Genomic DNA, 6,000 nt, shown 5'->3' on the forward strand with positions numbered 1-6,000 from the left:
AACACAACACCATTGATTATCTAATACTCGCCTCATATCAAAAATCATTTCAAATCATTCATTTTTTTCACATAAAAGCGATAATGAAGGAGAAAACATAAAAACACCGAAGATTTAAAGCTAAAGCCACAGCAGTGGTCAAAACAAAACTTCGGCAAGGCCTAAGCCAACGCTCCGTCTGTCTGTCTGTCTGTCTGTCCATCACAGTGTGTGATACCATTCCATGATAATGAAATGGGCAAAAGGCCATAACCGTGTTATACGCTGTGCGCTACCAAACACCAAATCACCTTGGCCAAAAGTGAAAAAAGTAAAAGATATAATTTTTCATATGAAAAGTGTTAAATTGTTATTATTAATTGCAGACTACAGTTGCTCCGACTGGGACGGCTAAACTGAGCCGAGTTCAATTCAGCTCGACATGGTATGGTGTTGAATGTGGCATTAAGCTTTGAAATTTGCAGGAATTCCAACTAAGAACCAATGAACGTTGAACGTGCAGAGCAAAGCAATGCCTGGAATAGACAACAAGTGGAAAAGGAAGCTGTTTGCTCTCTACTGCTAGCAGTGCACAATTCAAATAAATTGCCAAATCAACAAATATGCCAAAGTGCTCTGAAGTGCCCATCAATTTTGTGGCCGCGTTAAGCTCTTGGTGTTCAATGAGCCGTAGTTGGTTGGCCGGTGTTGGCCACTGCAGTTACCCCTGAACCAAAACGTTTCATCCATTCAATATAAATATTTTTGTGAAGACTTGCATTCATATGTGCCAGTACGTGCTGCATGAAATTACATTGGATGGGAACGAGTATTTCCAATTACTCCATTGAAGGAGCAGCCGAATTTGGGCCCTGGGGTAGGCTTAAAGGGACTCTATATTGTAAATTGTTCCACTAACATTGGATTGTGAAGCAGCGGGATACTTTTCTCATATCAAAGACTGATGTCCCATTCTAGCTGCAGCTATTTGTGGGAAAGTTTTAAAGGCCTTAATACCTCACAAATGTCGCCAACAGTCTTACGCAATCCCATGACAGCCGGTTGTACGCAACGGATTGACCCGATGGAATCCTCATCGGCAAGGGCTGCCACCTCAGTATACGTGTTCGTATTTTTTCGTCATGGGAGAGGCACAGCCCGGAGTGCCTTCTCCGCACGCTTCTGGTCGGTGCCGGGATTGAAAAGAACCCCGAACCCTTGCCGTTCATTGGCAAGGGCTGCCACCTCAGTATACGTGTTCGTCTTTTTTCGTCATGGGAGAGGCACAGCCCGGAGTGCCTTCTCCGCACGCTTCTGTTCCGTGCCGGGATTGAAAAGAACCCCGGACCCTGGTTCCGTTCGGTTTGCCAGAACCGCCTCCATCATCGGTCGGTATCGGTGAGGTGTAACCTGTGCATGGAGTGGGTACATTTCCGATCTTGCTCTGGCCTGACTTCACTACGGGAGTATAGTCATACTGGCTATGTCACAAGGTGCTGTGCGAACATACCCAGCAGTGGGTCACAATCGTCGCCGACCTCTCCCGTATGGCAATTTACGCAACGGCAGCATCCCAGCCCAAATATTGCCAGGCCAAAGCCGGGAAGTGTATCGTTTTTGCAGTTAAACTGCAATGGATTTCGTTGCAAGATCGATGAGATTGTGGACTTTATGAGTCGGAAGAGCATATTGGTCGCAGCGATCCAGGCGACAAAGCTGATCAACACCTGCAGCTTGCACAGTTGTCACGGATACAATGTGCTACGTAAGAATCGCTCACGGAATGGAGGTGGGGGGATTAACCTTAGTAATACACCATTCCGTGCAATATAGACCCATCTCGCCTGCGTATGGTGCTAGTGACCCCTACATGGAATGCATGGGGATAGCAGTCAGGTCCGGTACTGGCGAGATAGAGCTGTACAACGTGTACATACCGCCGGTTGGTAGCTGTGTCCCGATTAATGGCCAGGCTTACAACCCCGACATAAATGGGTTGCTATCTGGCCATAATCGTCTGGTTCTCGGGGACTTTAATTCTCCCCTAGGTAACGACCAGCGTAGCATAGCTTTGTTAGAGCAGATTGAAAGCTCCACGTTTTGCACGGTGAATGAGGATGCCCCCACTAGGATTGCGAGGAGGTGCAGCACCTCGCCAGACATCTCCAATGCATCCACTGATCTCCTGAGCGACGTATCCTGGCAAGCCCTCATCTCAGTTGGGGTCAGACCACCTCCCCATAATTCTCATCATAGACCGACCATCCAACTTCATAACCTCTGAGCGCCGGACGTTTATCAATTCGAAGAAGGCCCATTGGGCTGGCTTCAGGGAGTACACCAATCGCCACTTCAGGGAATTGGCACCCCCCTCGGATGTGCTAGTTGCCGAGAGGAAATTCCGAGACATCATTCACGCAGCAGCCGCTCGATTAATACCATCGGGTCGAATACTCCAAGTGCGGCCCAATTTCCCGAAGCAGGCAGTAGTTGTACTCACAGACGAGCGCGAAATGATAAACGTTGTATGGACCCCACTAACCCCAGAATCAGCAAGCTGAATCTGGAAATAAACAGGGTAGTCAACGATCATAGAGCGTATTTGTGGCTGGAACACTTGGAGCAATGTAACTTGGGCACCCGTTTAGGCAAGCTGTGGTCTACTGTAAAGTCACTCTCAAACCCCGAAGTAACCGTGACTGATCCGAAGAGATGCGCCAGGTTGTTCAACCATCAATTTATTGTGCATCCCGAGAGGGATAGGGCAAGAAGGAGAGACATTCGTCGTATCGGCGGTCTCAGAGCCGATGGACAGCCATCACAAGTTACCCTGGGCAAAGTTACGATTATCATCCGTGGCGCCAAATCATCTAAGGCGTTGGGCCCCAACGATATCTCTACACTGATGTTGAAGAATCCGGATTTACCTGGAGTGGAGTACCTTACCACTGTCCTCAACCTGTCTTTGAACACTCTTATAGTTCCCGATGTCTGGAAAATGGCCAGAGTGATCCCGCTACTGAAACCTGGAAAGGATCCGAGTAAGGGGGAGTCGTACAAACCGATCTCCCTTCTTTCGCCAGTGGCAAAGACGCTTGAGGCATTACTCCTCCCGTGCCTCGTAGGAGAATTTCCATTCGCCGAGCATCAACATGGATTTCGAAGACTGCATAGCACAACAACAGCTTTGCATGCCATCACCGCACACATTTGCCGTGGCTTCAATCAGCCCAGGCCATGTGATAGGACGGTCCTTGTGGCACTGGACCTATCGAAGGCATTTGACGTGTGTCTGTCCGTCTGTTGCAATCACGCTAAAGCCTTCAAAAATTGAGATATTGAGCTGAAACTTGGCCCAGACCCGTATTTTTCCACACGCAGGCTAAGTTTGTGATTGGGATCATGTTTGGATAAAGCTGCCATACAGCCGAATCTGCCAATTTAGGGTCTTAAGCCCATAAAAGCCGCATTTGTTGTCCGATTTCACTGATACTTGAAGCAGTGAGTTGTACTAGGGGCCCAAACGTGCGACCCGAAAAAGGTCTATATTGGACCATATTAACATATAGCTGTCATATAGCTCGATTTGCCGATTTAGCGTCCTAAGTCCATAACAGGCGCATTTACTACCCGATTTCGCCGGAATTTACAAGAGTCAATTGTTTTAAGCCTTTCGTCGTCCGAACTGAATATGGTTAAGATCGGACTATAGTAAGATATAGCTGCCATGTAGACCGATCTGCTTATATAGGGTCTTAAGCCCATAAAAACCGCATTTATTACCCGATTTCACTGAAATTTGAAATTGTGAGTTGTTTCTAGCCTCCCACCATCCGACTAGAATATGGTACAGATCGGAGGACAATTTTATATAGCTGCCATATAGACCGATCTTCTGAGTTAGGGTCTTAAGCGAATAATAGCCGCATTTATTACTCAATTTTTCTGAAATTTGAAACAATGAGTTGCTTTAAGCCTCCCGCCATCCGACTAGAGTATGGTCCAGATCAGGTCCAGAAGATATAGTTGCCATATAGCCCAATCTCCCAATAAAGGGGCTTAATACCATAAAAATCGGATTTATTGTCCGATTTAGCTGAAACTGTGACTTGTATAAAAGTTCCCGGCACCAGAATGATATATAATTCAGTTCAGCCCATATTTGGATATAACTATGGATATGGAAGTGGAGTACTAATAAAATAGAATGATTAATATATATATGGAGTTGGTATCCAAAGTTCGATACGGCCGTATTTAATACGTTTTTACCTGTAATACCCATCACCATGGGATGGGGGTATACTAATCTAGTCATTCCGTTTGCAACACCTCGGAATAATCGTCTAAGACTCCATAAAGTATATATATTCTTGATCGTTTCGACATTGTGAGAGGATCTAGTCCTTCCATCTGTCGAAATAACGATAAAGGTCGTCCGCTTAAAGCTAGCCGCTTGAAAATTTTCACATATACTTAATATTGATGAAATATGACTGAAATATGCCTGTTCACGAGGAAGACGAAGGTGGGCCAATTTAATGCACCATGTTTCCCCAATAAGACGATTTCGATATCTGACAAGGTCAAATACTTAGGTGTGATCTTGGACAGGATACTGAATTAGAAGTGTCACATTCAGGAGCGTACTGAGAAGGCTCACAGATGTTGGGCACTATGTAGATGGGCCGTAGGCTCGAAATGTGGCCTGAATCCTAGGATAGTCTACTGGCTCTACAGAGCGTGATTAGACCAATACTTACTTACGCCTCAGTAGTTTGATTTGAAAAAGTACAATATAAGGACCATACAACAGGTTCAGAGAACATGTTGTCTGGGCTTAGGCGGACCGATGAGGACCACGCCCACTAGGGCACTGGAGACTATTCTAGATATCCGACCCATTGACATACAGGTTAAGTGTGAGCCAGCCACTGCGGCTATGAGACTTAAGGCGATGGGAGAATGGATTGAGGATGGGAGCAGCTCATACCATCGCGGAATAATCGAGGCGACGATAGGAAATCTGGAAGGAAGGGAATAGGTTTCCGATCGAATGCCTGAAATGAACCTTGAAGTCGAGTGCGAGGCACTGCTGCCATCGGCACAGTCTTGTATTGACGGAACCCTAGTATTGCCATCTGGAAGATCATGTTACACGGATGGATCATAAGGGCAATAACAGCCAGGACGATAATGTCACCAACAGTCTTGCAGTGTAAGAAGAAGATTAACGCCTTCTCGTCTTCTCACGATCTGTATCCTCCCATAGGATTTTCGCCGTTCTACCGACCGCCTCGCTATTCCACAAAGTTGCATGCGCATTCGTCGTCCACTCCGTTAAATCCGACTGCGTCGACCCAAAAAGAGTCGGGTTAACCAAGTTTGTTAACCAAGTTTGTTGGCGGAAGTCCTCTGGTCTTCACTGCCAAATTGTCCCCTTTTTTATTCCCCCTTACTCCGCTATTGTCCAGCATCCAAACAATGCGGATTGTGCCATTCTCAGAGATGGCATTAATCTCCATCTTACACTCCAAGGCGGTTTGTCACCTTACCGTCCTGGTTGTTATTGCCCTTATGGCAATTTTACCGTCGGTAAAGATGTTCACAATCGACGTCCTCGCCTTAGCACCACACCACCTCACGCATTCCGTGATCGCCCGGATCTCCGCCTTCAGGACCATATTATGGTCAGGCAGTCTAAAACATATCTCAATCCATGGGTTCTCCATATAGACCCCCAGGACCACTTTGTCCTTTAGCTTTGATCCATCCGAGTAACATGATCTTCCAGATGGCAATACAAGGGTTCCGTCAATCCAAGGCAGTGCCTCGCACTCGACTTCAAGGTTCATCCCAGGTATCTGATCGGAAACCTCTTCCCTTCCTGCCAGGTTTCCTATCGTCGCCTCGATTATACCGCGATCGATTTGATATAGCTCCCATACAAACCGATCTTCAGATTTGACTTCTAGAGCAGCTGGAAGACGCAATTTTGGTCGGATTTGGCTAAAATTTTGC

This window comes from Stomoxys calcitrans, chromosome 1, assembly GCF_963082655.1.
Source record: "Stomoxys calcitrans chromosome 1, idStoCalc2.1, whole genome shotgun sequence".
NCBI lineage: Eukaryota > Metazoa > Arthropoda > Insecta > Diptera > Muscidae > Stomoxys > Stomoxys calcitrans.